Source organism: Pararge aegeria, chromosome 1 (genome assembly GCF_905163445.1).
Source record: "Pararge aegeria chromosome 1, ilParAegt1.1, whole genome shotgun sequence".
NCBI classification, from domain to species: Eukaryota; Metazoa; Arthropoda; class Insecta; order Lepidoptera; family Nymphalidae; genus Pararge; species Pararge aegeria.
Window position 1 is genome coordinate 158,701 of NC_053180.1, and position 23,810 is coordinate 182,510.

Here is a 23,810-nt window from a genome sequence, read left to right on the forward strand (position 1 = left end):
CCCATATAGTAGTGGCGCGGCGCGACGGGCCTAATGTGTTAGTGAAAAAAAAAAAAAAATTAAACTTATTGTTATTTTACAATATCTTCTAATATAAACAAGAGTACTTTGTAGTGGTACGTTTTTTTTTTGTTTTTATTTTTTTTAACGGAACCTAAGTGCCCGGCCGCAGGCCGGACACCCGTCTTATTCATGTTCTAACCTAACCTAACCTATCCAAACCTTTTAAAACTAGTTTGGATTCCTTTAGACCTAAGCCCACCGGCAACTACGACTAACTAAACACTGATCTAGCTATCTGGCTTTCATCAGTGCATCAACAGCAGCATAACTAGTATTAAAATAGTAATGAGTTTTTATTAATGCATATATTCACATTAAATCTTGAATCTAAAGTCTAAAGGAATCAAAACTAGATTTAGGTTAGGTTAGGTTAGAACATGTATATGAGGGGCACTTGGGTTCAGTTCAGTCAAAAATTATATATTATTTTTTACTATTATTTATATTTGAATGAGAATGAAAAATAGCAATTATTTTGAATAGTTTTCAAAATGAGACAGACGGGTGTGGTAGGGTAAAATCTCCAATTTAAAGTTCCCTTATTGCGTATATGTTATGTGTGTTTGCATAGTACTTTACTATAATGGTAAGCGGTTCGTGTAACGACCTTGCGCGTCTATATTTAATAATTGTACTGGTACTTGTATAGGATAATTATAAAAGTATAGTGTGTGCATCTAATCAACCACCACTGGCACCAGACCCTCAATGCCCTTAAATTTTACCTCGTTAAAATATTTGAAGTGTACTCATTCCGATTACGAGGCCTCGTAAGAGTCCCGTATCATTATTTTTCGTCACTACCTACCCCTACCTCCCCCGTGCCGGGAGGGGGTAATTTGCGCGCCTGCTGCCTTCCTTGGATGTGGTAGCAGATTCTCAGGCTCCCTCACCGGAATCGAACCCTGATTCCCCGTTACCCGCGACAAACAATGGTAGTCGCAGAAACTCATTGCGATTACGAGACCTCGTATCCTTATTTTTCGTCACTACCTCCCCCCGTGCGGGGTACAGTATTGATATGATATTAAAAAAATACCATTAATAAATAATATAATAAAAGACCACCACTTTTATAGAGACATAACGCCACTGTGTGGCGCCGCCATCAGACTCCTTAGACTCGGTACTTTGTCGTCGCCGTCACCTTCGCACCTTCGCCCCATATAGTAGTGGCGCGGCGCGACGGGCCTAATGTGTTAGTGAAAAAAAAAAAAAAAATTAAACTTATTGTTATTTTACAATATCTTCTAATATAAACAAGAGTACTTTGTAGTGGTACGTTTTTTTTTTGTTTTTATTTTTTTTAAACGGAACCTAAGTGCCCGGCCGCAGGCCGGACACCCGTCTTATTCATGTTCTAACCTAACCTAACCTATCCAAACCTTTTAAAACTAGTTTGGATTCCTTTAGACCTAAGCCCACCGGCAACTACGACTAACTAAACACTGATCTAGCTATCTGGCTTTCATCAGTGCATCAACAGCAGCATAACTAGTATTAAAATAGTAATGAGTTTTTATTAATGCATATATTCACATTAAATCTTGAATCTAAAGTCTAAAGGAATCAAAACTAGATTTAGGTTAGGTTAGGTTAGAACATGTATATGAGGGGCACTTGGGTTCAGTTCAGTCAAAAATTATATATTATTTTTTACTATTATTTATATTTGAATGAGAATGAAAAATAGCAATTATTTTGAATAGTTTTCAAAATGAGACAGACGGGTGTGGTAGGGTAAAATCTCCAATTTAAAGTTCCCTTATTGCGTATATGTTATGTGTGTTTGCATAGTACTTTACTATAATGGTAAGCGGTTCGTGTAACGACCTTGCGCGTCTATATTTAATAATTGTACTGGTACTTGTATAGGATAATTATAAAAGTATAGTGTGTGCATCTAATCAACCACCACTGGCACCAGACCCTCAATGCCCTTAAATTTTACCTCGTTAAAATATTTGAAGTGTACTCATTCCGATTACGAGGCCTCGTAAGAGTCCCGTATCATTATTTTTCGTCACTACCTACCCCTACCTCCCCGTGCCGGGAGGGGGTAATTTGCGCGCCTGCTGCCTTCCTTGGATGTGGTAGCAGATTCTCAGGCTCCCTCACCGGAATCGAACCCTGATTCCCCGTTACCCGCGACAAACAATGGTAGTCGCAGAAACTCATTGCGATTACGAGACCTCGTATCCTTATTTTTCGTCACTACCTCCCCCCCCGTGCGGGGTACAGTATTGATATGATATTAAAAAAATACCATTAATAAATAATATAATAAAAGACCACCACTTTTATAGAGACATAACGCCACTGTGTGGCGCCGCCATCAGACTCCTTAGACTCGGTACTTTGTCGTCGCCGTCACCTTCGCACCTTCGCCCCATATAGTAGTGGCGCGGCGCGACGGGCCTAATGTGTTAGTGAAAAAAAAAAAAAAATTAAACTTATTGTTATTTTACAATATCTTCTAATATAAACAAGAGTACTTTGTAGTGGTACGTTTTTTTTTTGTTTTTATTTTTAAACGGAACCTAAGTGCCCGGCCGCAGGCCGGACACCCGTCTTATTCATGTTCTAACCTAACCTAACCTATCCAAACCTTTTAAAACTAGTTTGGATTCCTTTAGACCTAAGCCCACCGGCAACTACGACTAACTAAACACTGATCTAGCTATCTGGCTTTCATCAGTGCATCAACAGCAGCATAACTAGTATTAAAATAGTAATGAGTTTTTATTAATGCATATATTCACATTAAATCTTGAATCTAAAGTCTAAAGGAATCAAAACTAGATTTAGGTTAGGTTAGGTTAGAACATGTATATGAGGGGCACTTGGGTTCAGTTCAGTCAAAAATTATATATTATTTTTTACTATTATTTATATTTGAATGAGAATGAAAAATAGCAATTATTTTGAATAGTTTTCAAAATGAGACAGACGGGTGTGGTAGGGTAAAATCTCCAATTTAAAGTTCCCTTATTGCGTATATGTTATGTGTGTTTGCATAGTACTTTACTATAATGGTAAGCGGTTCGTGTAACGACCTTGCGCGTCTATATTTAATAATTGTACTGGTACTTGTGTAGGATAATTATAAAAGTATAGTGTGTGCATCTAATCAACCACCACTGGCACCAGACCCTCAATGCCCTTAAATTTTACCTCGTTAAAATATTTGAAGTGTACTCATTCCGATTACGAGGCCTCGTAAGAGTCCCGTATCATTATTTTTCGTCACTACCTACCCCTACCTCCCCGTGCCGGGAGGGGGTAATTTGCGCGCCTGCTGCCTTCCTTGGATGTGGTAGCAGATTCTCAGGCTCCCTCACCGGAATCGAACCCTGATTCCCCGTTACCCGCGACAAACAATGGTAGTCGCAGAAACTCATTGCGATTACGAGACCTCGTATCCTTATTTTTCGTCACTACCTCCCCCCCGTGCGGGGTACAGTATTGATATGATATTAAAAAAATACCATTAATAAATAATATAATAAAAGACCACCACTTTTATAGAGACATAACGCCACTGTGTGGCGCCGCCATCAGACTCCTTAGACTCGGTACTTTGTCGTCGCCGTCACCTTCGCACCTTCGCCCCATATAGTAGTGGCGCGGCGCGACGGGCCTAATGTGTTAGTGAAAAAAAAAAAAAAATTAAACTTATTGTTATTTTACAATATCTTCTAATATAAACAAGAGTACTTTGTAGTGGTACGTTTTTTTTTTGTTTTTATTTTTTTTAAACGGAACCTAAGTGCCCGGCCGCAGGCCGGACACCCGTCTTATTCATGTTCTAACCTAACCTAACCTATCCAAACCTTTTAAAACTAGTTTGGATTCCTTTAGACCTAAGCCCACCGGCAACTACGACTAACTAAACACTGATCTAGCTATCTGGCTTTCATCAGTGCATCAACAGCAGCATAACTAGTATTAAAATAGTAATGAGTTTTTATTAATGCATATATTCACATTAAATCTTGAATCTAAAGTCTAAAGGAATCAAAACTAGATTTAGGTTAGGTTAGGTTAGAACATGTATATGAGGGGCACTTGGGTTCAGTTCAGTCAAAAATTATATATTATTTTTTACTATTATTTATATTTGAAAATGAGAATGAAAAATAGCAATTATTTTGAATAGTTTTCAAAATGAGACAGACGGGTGTGGTAGGGTAAAATCTCCAATTTAAAGTTCCCTTATTGCGTATATGTTATGTGTGTTTGCATAGTACTTTACTATAATGGTAAGCGGTTCGTGTAACGACCTTGCGCGTCTATATTTAATAATTGTACTGGTACTTGTATAGGATAATTATAAAAGTATAGTGTGTGCATCTAATCAACCACCACTGGCACCAGACCCTCAATGCCCTTAAATTTTACCTCGTTAAAATATTTGAAGTGTACTCATTCCGATTACGAGGCCTCGTAAGAGTCCCGTATCATTATTTTTCGTCACTACCTACCCCTACCTCCCCGTGCCGGGAGGGGGTAATTTGCGCGCCTGCTGCCTTCCTTGGATGTGGTAGCAGATTCTCAGGCTCCCTCACCGGAATCGAACCCTGATTCCCCGTTACCCGCGACAAACAATGGTAGTCGCAGAAACTCATTGCGATTACGAGACCTCGTATCCTTATTTTTCGTCACTACCTCCCCCCCGTGCGGGGTACAGTATTGATATGATATTAAAAAAATACCATTAATAAATAATATAATAAAAGACCACCACTTTTATAGAGACATAACGCCACTGTGTGGCGCCGCCATCAGACTCCTTAGACTCGGTACTTTGTCGTCGCCGTCACCTTCGCACCTTCGCCCCATATAGTAGTGGCGCGGCGCGACGGGCCTAATGTGTTAGTGAAAAAAAAAAAAAAATTAAACTTATTGTTATTTTACAATATCTTCTAATATAAACAAGAGTACTTTGTAGTGGTACGTTTTTTTTTTGTTTTTATTTTTTTTAAACGGAACCTAAGTGCCCGGCCGCAGGCCGGACACCCGTCTTATTCATGTTCTAACCTAACCTAACCTATCCAAACCTTTTAAAACTAGTTTGGATTCCTTTAGACCTAAGCCCACCGGCAACTACGACTAACTAAACACTGATCTAGCTATCTGGCTTTCATCAGTGCATCAACAGCAGCATAACTAGTATTAAAATAGTAATGAGTTTTTATTAATGCATATATTCACATTAAATCTTGAATCTAAAGTCTAAAGGAATCAAAACTAGATTTAGGTTAGGTTAGGTTAGAACATGTATATGAGGGGCACTTGGGTTCAGTTCAGTCAAAAATTATATATTATTTTTTACTATTATTTATATTTGAATGAGAATGAAAAATAGCAATTATTTTGAATAGTTTTCAAAATGAGACAGACGGGTGTGGTAGGGTAAAATCTCCAATTTAAAGTTCCCTTATTGCGTATATGTTATGTGTGTTTGCATAGTACTTTACTATAATGGTAAGCGGTTCGTGTAACGACCTTGCGCGTCTATATTTAATAATTGTACTGGTACTTGTATAGGATAATTATAAAAGTATAGTGTGTGCATCTAATCAACCACCACTGGCACCAGACCCTCAATGCCCTTAAATTTTACCTCGTTAAAATATTTGAAGTGTACTCATTCCGATTACGAGGCCTCGTAAGAGTCCCGTATCATTATTTTTCGTCACTACCTACCCCTACCTCCCCGTGCCGGGAGGGGGTAATTTGCGCGCCTGCTGCCTTCCTTGGATGTGGTAGCAGATTCTCAGGCTCCCTCACCGGAATCGAACCCTGATTCCCCGTTACCCGCGACAAACAATGGTAGTCGCAGAAACTCATTGCGATTACGAGACCTCGTATCCTTATTTTTCGTCACTACCTCCCCCCCGTGCGGGGTACAGTATTGATATGATATTAAAAAAATACCATTAATAAATAATATAATAAAAGACCACCACTTTTATAGAGACATAACGCCACTGTGTGGCGCCGCCATCAGACTCCTTAGACTCGGTACTTTGTCGTCGCCGTCACCTTCGCACCTTCGCCCCATATAGTAGTGGCGCGGCGCGACGGGCCTAATGTGTTAGTAAAAAAAAAAAAAAAATTAAACTTATTGTTATTTTACAATATCTTCTAATATAAACAAGAGTACTTTGTAGTGGTACGTTTTTTTTTTGTTTTTATTTTTTTTAAACGGAACCTAAGTGTCCGGCCGCAGGCCGGACACCCGTCTTATTCATGTTCTAACCTAACCTAACCTATCCAAACCTTTTAAAACTAGTTTGGATTCCTTTAGACCTAAGCCCACCGGCAACTACGACTAACTAAACACTGATCTAGCTATCTGGCTTTCATCAGTGCATCAACAGCAGCATAACTAGTATTAAAATAGTAATGAGTTTTTATTAATGCATATATTCACATTAAATCTTGAATCTAAAGTCTAAAGGAATCAAAACTAGATTTAGGTTAGGTTAGGTTAGAACATGTATATGAGGGGCACTTGGGTTCAGTTCAGTCAAAAATTATATATTATTTTTTACTATTATTTATATTTGAATGAGAATGAAAAATAGCAATTATTTTGAATAGTTTTCAAAATGAGACAGACGGGTGTGGTAGGGTAAAATCTCCAATTTAAAGTTCCCTTATTGCGTATATGTTATGTGTGTTTGCATAGTACTTTACTATAATGGTAAGCGGTTCGTGTAACGACCTTGCGCGTCTATATTTAATAATTGTACTGGTACTTGTATAGGATAATTATAAAAGTATAGTGTGTGCATCTAATCAACCACCACTGGCACCAGACCCTCAATGCCCTTAAATTTTACCTCGTTAAAATATTTGAAGTGTACTCATTCCGATTACGAGGCCTCGTAAGAGTCCCGTATCATTATTTTTCGTCACTACCTACCCCTACCCCCCCGTGCCGGGAGGGGGTAATTTGCGCGCCTGCTGCCTTCCTTGGATGTGGTAGCAGATTCTCAGGCTCCCTCACCGGAATCGAACCCTGATTCCCCGTTACCCGCGACAAACAATGGTAGTCGCAGAAACTCATTGCGATTACGAGACCTCGTATCCTTATTTTTCGTCACTACCTCCCCCCCGTGCGGGGTACAGTATTGATATGATATTAAAAAAATACCATTAATAAATAATATAATAAAAGACCACCACTTTTATAGAGACATAACGCCACTGTGTGGCGCCGCCATCAGACTCCTTAGACTCGGTACTTTGTCGTCGCCGTCACCTTCGCACCTTCGCCCCATATAGTAGTGGCGCGGCGCGACGGGCCTAATGTGTTAGTAAAAAAAAAAAAAAAATTAAACTTATTGTTATTTTACAATATCTTCTAATATAAACAAGAGTACTTTGTAGTGGTACGTTTTTTTTTTGTTTTTATTTTTTTTAAACGGAACCTAAGTGCCCGGCCGCAGGCCGGACACCCGTCTTATTCATGTTCTAACCTAACCTAACCTATCCAAACCTTTTAAAACTAGTTTGGATTCCTTTAGACCTAAGCCCACCGGCAACTACGACTAACTAAACACTGATCTAGCTATCTGGCTTTCATCAGTGCATCAACAGCAGCATAACTAGTATTAAAATAGTAATGAGTTTTTATTAATGCATATATTCACATTAAATCTTGAATCTAAAGTCTAAAGGAATCAAAACTAGATTTAGGTTAGGTTAGGTTAGAACATGTATATGAGGGGCACTTGGGTTCAGTTCAGTCAAAAATTATATATTATTTTTTACTATTATTTATATTTGAATGAGAATGAAAAATAGCAATTATTTTGAATAGTTTTCAAAATGAGACAGACGGGTGTGGTAGGGTAAAATCTCCAATTTAAAGTTCCCTTATTGCGTATATGTTATGTGTGTTTGCATAGTACTTTACTATAATGGTAAGCGGTTCGTGTAACGACCTTGCGCGTCTATATTTAATAATTGTACTGGTACTTGTATAGGATAATTATAAAAGTATAGTGTGTGCATCTAATCAACCACCACTGGCACCAGACCCTCAATGCCCTTAAATTTTACCTCGTTAAAATATTTGAAGTGTACTCATTCCGATTACGAGGCCTCGTAAGAGTCCCGTATCATTATTTTTCGTCACTACCTACCCCTACCTCCCCGTGCCGGGAGGGGGTAATTTGCGCGCCTGCTGCCTTCCTTGGATGTGGTAGCAGATTCTCAGGCTCCCTCACCGGAATCGAACCCTGATTCCCCGTTACCCGCGACAAACAATGGTAGTCGCAGAAACTCATTGCGATTACGAGACCTCGTATCCTTATTTTTCGTCACTACCTCCCCCCCGTGCGGGGTACAGTATTGATATGATATTAAAAAAATACCATTAATAAATAATATAATAAAAGACCACCACTTTTATAGAGACATAACGCCACTGTGTGGCGCCGCCATCAGACTCCTTAGACTCGGTACTTTGTCGTCGCCGTCACCTTCGCACCTTCGCCCCATATAGTAGTGGCGCGGCGCGACGGGCCTAATGTGTTAGTGAAAAAAAAAAAAAAATTAAACTTATTGTTATTTTACAATATCTTCTAATATAAACAAGAGTACTTTGTAGTGGTACGTTTTTTTTTTGTTTTTATTTTTTTTAAACGGAACCTAAGTGCCCGGCCGCAGGCCGGACACCCGTCTTATTCATGTTCTAACCTAACCTAACCTATCCAAACCTTTTAAAACTAGTTTGGATTCCTTTAGACCTAAGCCCACCGGCAACTACGACTAACTAAACACTGATCTAGCTATCTGGCTTTCATCAGTGCATCAACAGCAGCATAACTAGTATTAAAATAGTAATGAGTTTTTATTAATGCATATATTCACATTAAATCTTGAATCTAAAGTCTAAAGGAATCAAAACTAGATTTAGGTTAGGTTAGGTTAGAACATGTATATGAGGGGCACTTGGGTTCAGTTCAGTCAAAAATTATATATTATTTTTTACTATTATTTATATTTGAATGAGAATGAAAAATAGCAATTATTTTGAATAGTTTTCAAAATGAGACAGACGGGTGTGGTAGGGTAAAATCTCCAATTTAAAGTTCCCTTATTGCGTATATGTTATGTGTGTTTGCATAGTACTTTACTATAATGGTAAGCGGTTCGTGTAACGACCTTGCGCGTCTATATTTAATAATTGTACTGGTACTTGTATAGGATAATTATAAAAGTATAGTGTGTGCATCTAATCAACCACCACTGGCACCAGACCCTCAATGCCCTTAAATTTTACCTCGTTAAAATATTTGAAGTGTACTCATTCCGATTACGAGGCCTCGTAAGAGTCCCGTATCATTATTTTTCGTCACTACCTACCCCTACCTCCCCGTGCCGGGAGGGGGTAATTTGCGCGCCTGCTGCCTTCCTTGGATGTGGTAGCAGATTCTCAGGCTCCCTCACCGGAATCGAACCCTGATTCCCCGTTACCCGCGACAAACAATGGTAGTCGCAGAAACTCATTGCGATTACGAGACCTCGTATCCTTATTTTTCGTCACTACCTCCCCCCCGTGCGGGGTACAGTATTGATATGATATTAAAAAAATACCATTAATAAATAATATAATAAAAGACCACCACTTTTATAGAGACATAACGCCACTGTGTGGCGCCGCCATCAGACTCCTTAGACTCGGTACTTTGTCGTCGCCGTCACCTTCGCACCTTCGCCCCATATAGTAGTGGCGCGGCGCGACGGGCCTAATGTGTTAGTGAAAAAAAAAAAAAAATTAAACTTATTGTTATTTTACAATATCTTCTAATATAAACAAGAGTACTTTGTAGTGGTACGTTTTTTTTTTGTTTTTATTTTTTTTAAACGGAACCTAAGTGCCCGGCCGCAGGCCGGACACCCGTCTTATTCATGTTCTAACCTAACCTAACCTATCCAAACCTTTTAAAACTAGTTTGGATTCCTTTAGACCTAAGCCCACCGGCAACTACGACTAACTAAACACTGATCTAGCTATCTGGCTTTCATCAGTGCATCAACAGCAGCATAACTAGTATTAAAATAGTAATGAGTTTTTATTAATGCATATATTCACATTAAATCTTGAATCTAAAGTCTAAAGGAATCAAAACTAGATTTAGGTTAGGTTAGGTTAGAACATGTATATGAGGGGCACTTGGGTTCAGTTCAGTCAAAAATTATATATTATTTTTTACTATTATTTATATTTGAATGAGAATGAAAAATAGCAATTATTTTGAATAGTTTTCAAAATGAGACAGACGGGTGTGGTAGGGTAAAATCTCCAATTTAAAGTTCCCTTATTGCGTATATGTTATGTGTGTTTGCATAGTACTTTACTATAATGGTAAGCGGTTCGTGTAACGACCTTGCGCGTCTATATTTAATAATTGTACTGGTACTTGTATAGGATAATTATAAAAGTATAGTGTGTGCATCTAATCAACCACCACTGGCACCAGACCCTCAATGCCCTTAAATTTTACCTCGTTAAAATATTTGAAGTGTACTCATTCCGATTACGAGGCCTCGTAAGAGTCCCGTATCATTATTTTTCGTCACTACCTACCCCTGCCTCCCCGTGCCGGGAGGGGGTAATTTGCGCGCCTGCTGCCTTCCTTGGATGTGGTAGCAGATTCTCAGGCTCCCTCACCGGAATCGAACCCTGATTCCCCGTTACCCGCGACAAACAATGGTAGTCGCAGAAACTCATTGCGATTACGAGACCTCGTATCCTTATTTTTCGTCACTACCTCCCCCCCGTGCGGGGTACAGTATTGATATGATATTAAAAAAATACCATTAATAAATAATATAATAAAAGACCACCACTTTTATAGAGACATAACGCCACTGTGTGGCGCCGCCATCAGACTCCTTAGACTCGGTACTTTGTCGTCGCCGTCACCTTCGCACCTTCGCCCCATATAGTAGTGGCGCGGCGCGACGGGCCTAATGTGTTAGTGAAAAAAAAAAAAAAATTAAACTTATTGTTATTTTACAATATCTTCTAATATAAACAAGAGTACTTTGTAGTGGTACGTTTTTTTTTTGTTTTTATTTTTTTTAAACGGAACCTAAGTGCCCGGCCGCAGGCCGGACACCCGTCTTATTCATGTTCTAACCTAACCTAACCTATCCAAACCTTTTAAAACTAGTTTGGATTCCTTTAGACCTAAGCCCACCGGCAACTACGACTAACTAAACACTGATCTAGCTATCTGGCTTTCATCAGTGCATCAACAGCAGCATAACTAGTATTAAAATAGTAATGAGTTTTTATTAATGCATATATTCACATTAAATCTTGAATCTAAAGTCTAAAGGAATCAAAACTAGATTTAGGTTAGGTTAGGTTAGAACATGTATATGAGGGGCACTTGGGTTCAGTTCAGTCAAAAATTATATATTATTTTTTACTATTATTTATATTTGAATGAGAATGAAAAATAGCAATTATTTTGAATAGTTTTCAAAATGAGACAGACGGGTGTGGTAGGGTAAAATCTCCAATTTAAAGTTCCCTTATTGCGTATATGTTATGTGTGTTTGCATAGTACTTTACTATAATGGTAAGCGGTTCGTGTAACGACCTTGCGCGTCTATATTTAATAATTGTACTGGTACTTGTATAGGATAATTATAAAAGTATAGTGTGTGCATCTAATCAACCACCACTGGCACCAGACCCTCAATGCCCTTAAATTTTACCTCGTTAAAATATTTGAAGTGTACTCATTCCGATTACGAGGCCTCGTAAGAGTCCCGTATCATTATTTTTCGTCACTACCTACCCCTACCTCCCCGTGCCGGGAGGGGGTAATTTGCGCGCCTGCTGCCTTCCTTGGATGTGGTAGCAGATTCTCAGGCTCCCTCACCGGAATCGAACCCTGATTCCCCGTTACCCGCGACAAACAATGGTAGTCGCAGAAACTCATTGCGATTACGAGACCTGGTATCCTTATTTTTCGTCACTACCTCCCCCCCGTGCGGGGTACAGTATTGATATGATATTAAAAAAATACCATTAATAAATAATATAATAAAAGACCACAACTTTTATAGAGACATAACGCCACTGTGTGGCGCCGCCATCAGACTCCTTAGACTCGGTACTTTGTCGTCGCCGTCACCTTCGCACCTTCGCCCCATATAGTAGTGGCGCGGCGCGACGGGCCTAATGTGTTAGTGAAAAAAAAAAAAAAATTAAACTTATTGTTATTTTACAATATCTTCTAATATATAAGCAAGAGTACTTTGTAGTGGTACGTTTTTTTTTTGTTTTTATTTTTTTTAAACGGAACCTAAGTGCCCAACCGCAGGCCGGACACCCGTCTTATTCATGTTCTAACCTAACCTAACCTATCCAAACCTTTTAAAACTAGTTTGGATTCCTTTAGACCTAAGCCCACCGGCAACTACGACTAACTAAACACTGATCTAGCTATCTGGCTTTCATCAGTGCATCAACAGCAGCATAACTAGTATTAAAATAGTAATGAGTTTTTATTAATGCATATATTCACATTAAATCTTGAATCTAAAGTCTAAAGGAATCAAAACTAGATTTAGGTTAGGTTAGGTTAGAACATGTATATGAGGGGCACTTGGGTTCAGTTCAGTCAAAAATTATATATTATTTTTTACTATTATTTATATTTGAATGAGAATGAAAAATAGCAATTATTTTGAATAGTTTTCAAAATGAGACAGACGGGTGTGGTAGGGTAAAATCTCCAATTTAAAGTTCCCTTATTGCGTATATGTTATGTGTGTTTGCATAGTACTTTACTATAATGGTAAGCGGTTCGTGTAACGACCTTGCGCGTCTATATTTAATAATTGTACTGGTACTTGTATAGGATAATTATAAAAGTATAGTGTGTGCATCTAATCAACCACCACTGGCACCAGACCCTCAATGCCCTTAAATTTTACCTCGTTAAAATATTTGAAGTGTACTCATTCCGATTACGAGGCCTCGTAAGAGTCCCGTATCATTATTTTTCGTCACTACCTACCCCTACCTCCCCGTGCCGGGAGGGGGTAATTTGCGCGCCTGCTGCCTTCCTTGGATGTGGTAGCAGATTCTCAGGCTCCCTCACCGGAATCGAACCCTGATTCCCCGTTACCCGCGACAAACAATGGTAGTCGCAGAAACTCATTGCGATTACGAGACCTCGTATCCTTATTTTTCGTCACTACCTCCCCCCCGTGCGGGGTACAGTATTGATATGATATTAAAAAAATACCATTAATAAATAATATAATAAAAGACCACCACTTTTATAGAGACATAACGCCACTGTGTGGCGCCGCCATCAGACTCCTTAGACTCGGTACTTTGTCGTCGCCGTCACCTTCGCACCTTCGCCCCATATAGTAGTGGCGCGGCGCGACGGGCCTAATGTGTTAGTGAAAAAAAAAAAAAAATTAAACTTATTGTTATTTTACAATATCTTCTAATATATAAGCAAGAGTACTTTGTAGTGGTACGTTTTTTTTTTGTTTTTATTTTTTTTAAACGGAACCTAAGTGCCCGGCCGCAGGCCGGACACCCGTCTTATTCATGTTCTAACCTAACCTAACCTATCCAAACCTTTTAAAACTAGTTTGGATTCCTTTAGACCTAAGCCCACCGGCAACTACGACTAACTAAACACTGATCTAGCTATCTGGCTTTCATCAGTGCATCAACAGCAGCATAACTAGTATTAAAATAGTAATGAGTTTTTATTAATGCATATATTCACATTAAATCTTGAATCTAAAGTCTAAAGGAATCAAAACTAGATTTAGGTTAGGTTAGGTTAGAACATGTATATGAGGGGCACTTGGGTTCAGTTCAGTCAAAAATTATATATTAAATTTTACTATTATTTATATTTGAATGAGAATGAAAAATAGCAATTATTTTGAATAGTTTTCAAAATGAGACAGACGGGTGTGGTAGGGTAAAATCTCCAATTTAAAGTTCCCTTATTGCGTATATGTTATGTGTGTTTGCATAGTACTTTACTATAATGGTAAGCGGTTCGTGTAACGACCTTGCGCGTCTATATTTAATAATTGTACTGGTACTTGTATAGGATAATTATAAAAGTATAGTGTGTGCATCTAATCAACCACCACTGGCACCAGACCCTCAATGCCCTTAAATTTTACCTCGTTAAAATATTTGAAGTGTACTCATTCCGATTACGAGGCCTCGTAAGAGTCCCGTATCATTATTTTTCGTCACTACCTACCCCTACCTCCCCGTGCCGGGAGGGGGTAATTTGCGCGCCTGCTGCCTTCCTTGGATGTGGTAGCAGATTCTCAGGCTCCCTCACCGGAATCGAACCCTGATTCCCCGTTACCCGCGACAAACAATGGTAGTCGCAGAAACTCATTGCGATTACGAGACCTCGTATCCTTATTTTTCGTCACTACCTCCCCCCCGTGCGGGGTACAGTATTGATATGATATTAAAAAAATACCATTAATAAATAATATAATAAAAGACCACCACTTTTATAGAGACATAACGCCACTGTGTGGCGCCGCCATCAGACTCCTTAGACTCGGTACTTTGTCGTCGCCGTCACCTTCGCACCTTCGCCCCATATAGTAGTGGCGCGGCGCGACGGGCCTAATGTGTTAGTGAAAAAAAAAAAAAAATTAAACTTATTGTTATTTTACAATATCTTCTAATATATAAGCAAGAGTACTTTGTAGTGGTACGTTTTTTTTTTGTTTTTATTTTTTTTAAACGGAACCTAAGTGCCCGGCCGCAGGCCGGACACCCGTCTTATTCATGTTCTAACCTAACCTAACCTATCCAAACCTTTTAAAACTAGTTTGGATTCCTTTAGACCTAAGCCCACCGGCAACTACGACTAACTAAACACTGATCTAGCTATCTGGCTTTCATCAGTGCATCAACAGCAGCATAACTAGTATTAAAATAGTAATGAGTTTTTATTAATGCATATATTCACATTAAATCTTGAATCTAAAGTCTAAAGGAATCAAAACTAGATTTAGGTTAGGTTAGGTTAGAACATGTATATGAGGGGCACTTGGGTTCAGTTCAGTCAAAAATTATATATTAAATTTTACTATTATTTATATTTGAATGAGAATGAAAAATAGCAATTATTTTGAATAGTTTTCAAAATGAGACAGACGGGTGTGGTAGGGTAAAATCTCCAATTTAAAGTTCCCTTATTGCGTATATGTTATGTGTGTTTGCATAGTACTTTACTATAATGGTAAGCGGTTCGTGTAACGACCTTGCGCGTCTATATTTAATAATTGTACTGGTACTTGTATAGGATAATTATAAAAGTATAGTGTGTGCATCTAATCAACCACCACTGGCACCAGACCCTCAATGCCCTTAAATTTTACCTCGTTAAAATATTTGAAGTGTACTCATTCCGATTACGAGGCCTCGTAAGAGTCCCGTATCATTATTTTTCGTCACTACCTACCCCTACCTCCCCGTGCCGGGAGGGGGTAATTTGCGCGCCTGCTGCCTTCCTTGGATGTGGTAGCAGATTCTCAGGCTCCCTCACCGGAATCGAACCCTGATTCCCCGTTACCCGCGACAAACAATGGTAGTCGCAGAAACTCATTGCGATTACGAGACCTCGTATCCTTATTTTTCGTCACTACCTCCCCCCCGTGCGGGGTACAGTATTGATATGATATTAAAAAAATACCATTAATAAATAATATAATAAAAGACCACCACTTTTATAGAGACGACATAACGCCACTGTGTGGCGCCGCCATCAGACTCCTTAGACTCGGTACTTTGTCGTCGCCGTCACCTTCGCACCTTCGCCCCATATAGTAGTGGCGCGGCGCGACGGGCCTAATGTGTTAGTGAAAAAAAAAAAAAAATTAAACTTATTGTTATTTTACAATATCTTCTAATATATAAGCAAGAGTACTTTGTAGTGGTACGTTTTTTTTTTGTTTTTATTTTTTTTAAACGGAACCTAAGTGCCCGGCCGCAGGCCGGACACCCGTCTTATTCATGTTCTAACCTAACCTAACCTATCCAAACCTTTTAAAACTAGTTTGGATTCCTTTAGACCTAAGCCCACCGGCAACTACGACTAACTAAACACTGATCTAGCTATCTGGCTTTCATCAGTGCATCAACAGCAGCATAACTAGTATTAAAATAGTAATGAGTTTTTATTAATGCATATATTCACATTAAATCTTGAATCTAAAGTCTAAAGGAATCAAAACTAGATTTAGGTTAGGTTAGGTTAGAACATGTATATGAGGGGCACTTGGGTTCAGTTCAGTCAAAAATTATATATTATTTTTTACTATTATTTATATTTGAATGAGAATGAAAAATAGCAATTATTTTGAATAGTTTTCAAAATGAGACAGACGGGTGTGGTAGGGTAAAATCTCCAATTTAAAGTTCCCTATTGCGTATATGTTATGTGTGTTTGCATAGTACTTTACTATAATGGTAAGCGGTTCGTGTAACGACCTTGCGCGTCTATATTTAATAATTGTACTGGTACTTGTATAGGATAATTATAAAAGTATAGTGTGTGCATCTAATCAACCACCACTGGCACCAGACCCTCAATGCCCTTAAATTTTACCTCGTTAAAATATTTGAAGTGTACTCATTCCGATTACGAGGCCTCGTAAGAGTCCCGTATCATTATTTTTCGTCACTACCTACCCCTACCTCCCCGTGCCGGGAGGGGGTAATTTGCGCGCCTGCTGCCTTCCTTGGATGTGGTAGCAGATTCTCAGGCTCCCTCACCGGAATCGAACCCTGATTCCCCGTTACCCGCGACAAACAATGGTAGTCGCAGAAACTCATTGCGATTACGAGACCTCGTATCCTTATTTTTCGTCACTACCTCCCCCCCGTGCGGGGTACAGTATTGATATGATATTAAAAAAATACCATTAATAAATAATATAATAAAAGACCACCACTTTTATAGAGACATAACGCCACTGTGTGGCGCCGCCATCAGACTCCTTAGACTCGGTACTTTGTCGTCGCCGTCACCTTCGCACCTTCGCCCCATATAGTAGTGGCGCGGCGCGACGGGCCTAATGTGTTAGTGAAAAAAAAAAAAAATTAAACTTATTGTTATTTTACAATATCTTCTAATATAAACAAGAGTACTTTGTAGTGGTACGTTTTTTTTTTGTTTTTATTTTTTTTAAACGGAACCTAAGTGCCCGGCCGCAGGCCGGACACCCGTCTTATTCATGTTCTAACCTAACCTAACCTATCCAAACCTTTTAAAACTAGTTTGGATTCCTTTAGACCTAAGCCCACCGGCAACTACGACTAACTAAACACTGATCTAGCTATCTGGCTTTCATCAGTGCATCAACAGCAGCATAACTAGTATTAAAATAGTAATGAGTTTTTATTAATGCATATATTCACATTAAATCTTGAATCTAAAGTCTAAAGGAATCAAAACTAGATTTAGGTTAGGTTAGGTTAGAACATGTATATGAGGGGCACTTGGGTTCAGTTCAGTCAAAAATTATATATTATTTTTTTACTATTATTTATATTTGAATGAGAATGAAAAATAGCAATTATTTTGAATAGTTTTCAAATGAGACAGACGGGTGTGGTAGGGTAAAATCTCCAATTTAAAGTTCCCTTATTGCGTATATGTTATGTGTGTTTGCATAGTACTTTACTATAATGGTAAGCGGTTCGTGTAACGACCTTGCGCGTCTATATTTAATAATTGTACTGGTACTTGTATAGGATAATTATAAAAGTATAGTGTGTGCATCTAATCAACCACCACTGGCACCAGACCCTCAATGCCCTTAAATTTTACCTCGTTAAAATATTTGAAGTGTACTCATTCCGATTACGAGGCCTCGTAAGAGTCCCGTATCATTATTTTTCGTCACTACCTACCCCTACCTCCCCGTGCCGGGAGGGGGTAATTTGCGCGCCTGCTGCCTTCCTTGGATGTGGTAGCAGATTCTCAGGCTCCCTCACCGGAATCGAACCCTGATTCCCCGTTACCCGCGACAAACAATGGTAGTCGCAGAAACTCATTGCGATTACGAGACCTCGTATCCTTATTTTTCGTCACTACCTCCCCCCCGTGCGGGGTACAGTATTGATATGATATTAAAAAAATACCATTAATAAATAATATAATAAAAGACCACCACTTTTATAGAGACATAACGCACTGTGTGGCGCCGCCATCAGACTCCTTAGACTCGGTACTTTGTCGTCGCCGTCACCTTCGCACCTTCGCCCCATATAGTAGTGGCGCGGCGCGACGGGCCTAATGTGTTAGTGAAAAAAAAAAAAATTAAACTTATTGTTATTTTACAATATCTTCTAATATAAACAAGAGTACTTTGTAGTGGTACGTTTTTTTTTTGTTTTTATTTTTTTTAAACGGAACCTAAGTGCCCGGCCGCAGGCCGGACACCCGTCTTATTCATGTTCTAACCTAACCTAACCTATCCAAACCTTTTAAAACTAGTTTGGATTCCTTTAGACCTAAGCCCACCGGCAACTACGACTAACTAAACACTGATCTAGCTATCTGGCTTTCATCAGTGCATCAACAGCAGCATAACTAGTATTAAAATAGTAATGAGTTTTTATTAATGCATATATTCACATTAAATCTTGAATCTAAAGTCTAAAGGAATCAAAACTAGATTTAGGTTAGGTTAGGTTAGAACATGTATATGAGGGGCACTTGGGTTCAGTTTCAGTCAAAAATTATATATTATTTTTTACTATTATTTATATTTGAATGAGAATGAAAAATAGCAATTATTTTGAATAGTTTTCAAAATGAGACAGACGGGTGTGGTAGGGTAAAATCTCCAATTTAAAGTTCCCTTATTGCGTATATGTTATGTGTGTTTGCATAGTACTTTACTATAATGGTAAGCGGTTCGTGTAACGACCTTGCGCGTCTATATTTAATAATTGTACTGGTACTTGTATAGGATAATTATAAAAGTATAGTGTGTGCATCTAATCAACCACCACTGGCACCAGACCCTCAATGCCCTTAAATTTTACCTCGTTAAAATATTTGAAGTGTACTCATTCCGATTACGAGGCCTCGTAAGAGTCCCGTATCATTATTTTTCGTCACTACCTACCCCTACCTCCCCGTGCCGGGAGGGGGTAATTTGCGCGCCTGCTGCCTTCCTTGGATGTGGTAGCAGATTCTCAGGCTCCCTCACCGGAATCGAACCCTGATTCCCCGTTACCCGCGACAAACAATGGTAGTCGCAGAAACTCATTGCGATTACGAGACCTCGTATCCTTATTTTTCGTCACTACCTCCCCCCCGTGCGGGGTACAGTATTGATATGATATTAAAAAAATACCATTAATAAATAATATAATAAAAGACCACCACTTTTATAGAGACATAACGCCACTGTGTGGCGCCGCCATCAGACTCCTTAGACTCGGTACTTTGTCGTCGCCGTCACCTTCGCACCTTCGCCCCATATAGTAGTGGCGCGGCGCGACGGGCCTAATGTGTTAGTGAAAAAAAAAAAAAAATTAAACTTATTGTTATTTTACAATATCTTCTAATATAAACAAGAGTACTTTGTAGTGGTACGTTTTTTTTTTGTTTTTATTTTTTTTAAACGGAACCTAAGTGCCCGGCCGCAGGCCGGACACCCGTCTTATTCATGTTCTAACCTAACCTAACCTATCCAAACCTTTTAAAACTAGTTTGGATTCCTTTAGACCTAAGCCCACCGGCAACTACGACTAACTAAACACTGATCTAGCTATCTGGCTTTCATCAGTGCATCAACAGCAGCATAACTAGTATTAAAATAGTAATGAGTTTTTATTAATGCATATATTCACATTAAATCTTGAATCTAAAGTCTAAAGGAATCAAAACTAGATTTAGGTTAGGTTAGGTTAGAACATGTATATGAGGGGCACTTGGGTTCAGTTCAGTCAAAAATTATATATTATTTTTTACTATTATTTATATTTGAATGAGAATGAAAAATAGCAATTATTTTGAATAGTTTTCAAAATGAGACAGACGGGTGTGGTAGGGTAAAATCTCCAATTTAAAGTTCCCTTATTGCGTATATGTTATGTGTGTTTGCATAGTACTTTACTATAATGGTAAGCGGTTCGTGTAACGACCTTGCGCGTCTATATTTAATAATTGTACTGGTACTTGTATAGGATAATTATAAAAGTATAGTGTGTGCATCTAATCAACCACCACTGGCACCAGACCCTCAATGCCCTTAAATTTTACCTCGTTAAAATATTTGAAGTGTACTCATTCCGATTACGAGGCCTCGTAAGAGTCCCGTATCATTATTTTTCGTCACTACCTACCCCTACCTCCCCGTGCCGGGAGGGGGTAATTTGCGCGCCTGCTGCCTTCCTTGGATGTGGTAGCAGATTCTCAGGCTCCCTCACCGGAATCGAACCCTGATTCCCCGTTACCCGCGATAAACAATGGAAGTCGCAGAAACTCATTGCGATTACGAGACCTCGTATCCTTATTTTTCGTCACTACCTCCCCCCCGTGCGGGGTACAGTATTGATATGATATTAAAAAAATACCATTAATAAATAATATAATAAAAGACCACCACTTTTATAGAGACATAACGCCACTGTGTGGCGCCGCCATCAGACTCCTTAGACTCGGTACTTTGTCGTCGCCGTCACCTTCGCACCTTCGCCCCATATAGTAGTGGCGCGGCGCGACGGGCCTAATGTGTTAGTGAAAAAAAAAAAAAAATTAAACTTATTGTTATTTTACAATATCTTCTAATATAAACAAGAGTACTTTGTAGTGGTACGTTTTTTTTTTGTTTTTATTTTTTTTAAACGGAACCTAAATGCCCGGCCGCAGGCCGGACACCCGTCTTATTCATGTTCTAACCTAACCTAACCTATCCAAACCTTTTAAAACTAGTTTGGATTCCTTTAGACCTAAGCCCACCGGCAACTACGACTAACTAAACACTGATCTAGCTATCTGGCTTTCATCAGTGCATCAACAGCAGCATAACTAGTATTAAAATAGTAATGAGTTTTTATTAATGCATATATTCACATTAAATCTTGAATCTAAAGTCTAAAGGAATCAAAACTAGATTTAGGTTAGGTTAGGTTAGAACATGTATATGAGGGGCACTTGGGTTCAGTTCAGTCAAAAATTATATATTATTTTTTACTATTATTTATATTTGAATGAGAATGAAAAATAGCAATTATTTTGAATAGTTTTCAAAATGAGACAGACGGGTGTGGTAGGGTAAAATCTCCAATTTAAAGTTCCCTTATTGCGTATATGTTATGTGTGTTTGCATAGTACTTTACTATAATGGTAAGCGGTTCGTGTAACGACCTTGCGCGTCTATATTTAATAATTGTACTGGTACTTGTATAGGATAATTATAAAAGTATAGTGTGTGCATCTAATCAACCACCACTGGCACCAGACCCTCAATGCCCTTAAATTTTACCTCGTTAAAATATTTGAAGTGTACTCATTCCGATTACGAGGCCTCGTAAGAGTCCCGTATCATTATTTTTCGTCACTACCTACCCCTACCTCCCCGTGCCGGGAGGGGGTAATTTGCGCGCCTGCTGCCTTCCTTGGATGTGGTAGCAGATTCTCAGGCTCCCTCACCGGAATCGAACCCTGATTCCCCGTTACCCGCGACAAACAATGGTAGTCGCAGAAACTCATTGCGATTACGAGACCTCGTATCCTTATTTTTCGTCACTACCTCCCCCCCGTGCGGGGTACAGTATTGATATGATATTAAAAAAATACCATTAATAAATAATATAATAAAAGACCACCACTTTTATAGAGACATAACGCCACTGTGTGGCGCCGCCATCAGACTCCTTAGACTCGGTACTTTGTCGTCGCCGTCACCTTCGCACCTTCGCCCCATATAGTAGTGGCGCGGCGCGACGGGCCTAATGTGTTAGTGAAAAAAAAAAAAAAATTAAACTTATTGTTATTTTACAATATCTTCTAATATAAACAAGAGTACTTTGTAGTGGTACGTTTTTTTTTTGTTTTTATTTTTTTTAAACGGAACCTAAGTGCCCGGCCGCAGGCCGGACACCCGTCTTATTCATGTTCTAACCTAACCTAACCTATCCAAACCTTTTAAAACTAGTTTGGATTCCTTTAGACCTAAGCCCACCGGCAACTACGACTAACTAAACACTGATCTAGCTATCTGGCTTTCATCAGTGCATCAACAGCAGCATAACTAGTATTAAAATAGTAATGAGTTTTTATTAATGCATATATTCACATTAAATCTTGAATCTAAAGTCTAAAGGAATCAAAACTAGATTTAGGTTAGGTTAGGTTAGAACATGTATATGAGGGGCACTTGGGTTCAGTTCAGTCAAAAATTATATATTATTTTTTACTATTATTTATATTTGAATGAGAATGAAAAATAGCAATTATTTTGAATAGTTTTCAAAATGAGACAGACGGGTGTGGTAGGGTAAAATCTCCAATTTAAAGTTCCCTTATTGCGTATATGTTATGTGTGTTTGCATAGTACTTTACTATAATGGTAAGCGGTTCGTGTAACGACCTTGCGCGTCTATATTTAATAATTGTACTGGTACTTGTATAGGATAATTATAAAAGTATAGTGTGTGCATCTAATCAACCACCACTGGCACCAGACCCTCAATGCCCTTAAATTTTACCTCGTTAAAATATTTGAAGTGTACTCATTCCGATTACGAGGCCTCGTAAGAGTCCCGTATCATTATTTTTCGTCACTACCTACCCCTACCTCCCCGTGCCGGGAGGGGGTAATTTGCGCGCCTGCTGCCTTCCTTGGATGTGGTAGCAGATTCTCAGGCTCCCTCACCGGAATCGAACCCTGATTCCCCGTTACCCGCGACAAACAATGGTAGTCGCAGAAACTCATTGCGATTACGAGACCTCGTATCCTTATTTTTCGTCACTACCTCCCCCCCGTGCGGGGTACAGTATTGATATGATATTAAAAAAATACCATTAATAAATAATATAATAAAAGACCACCACTTTTATAGAGACATAACGCCACTGTGTGGCGCCGCCATCAGACTCCTTAGACTCGGTACTTTGTCGTCGCCGTCACCTTCGCACCTTCGCCCCATATAGTAGTGGCGCGGCGCGACGGGCCTAATGTGTTAGTGAAAAAAAAAAAAAAATTAAACTTATTGTTATTTTACAATATCTTCTAATATAAACAAGAGTACTTTGTAGTGGTACGTTTTTTTTTTGTTTTTATTTTTTTTAAACGGAACCTAAGTGCCCGGCCGCAGGCCGGACACCCGTCTTATTCATGTTCTAACCTAACCTAACCTATCCAAACCTTTTAAAACTAGTTTGGATTCCTTTAGACCTAAGCCCACCGGCAACTACGACTAACTAAACACTGATCTAGCTATCTGGCTTTCATCAGTGCATCAACAGCAGCATAACTAGTATTAAAATAGTAATGAGTTTTTATTAATGCATATATTCACATTAAATCTTGAATCTAAAGTCTAAAGGAATCAAAACTAGATTTAGGTTAGGTTAGGTTAGAACATGTATATGAGGGGCACTTGGGTTCAGTTCAGTCAAAAATTATATATTATTTTTTACTATTATTTATATTTGAATGAGAATGAAAAA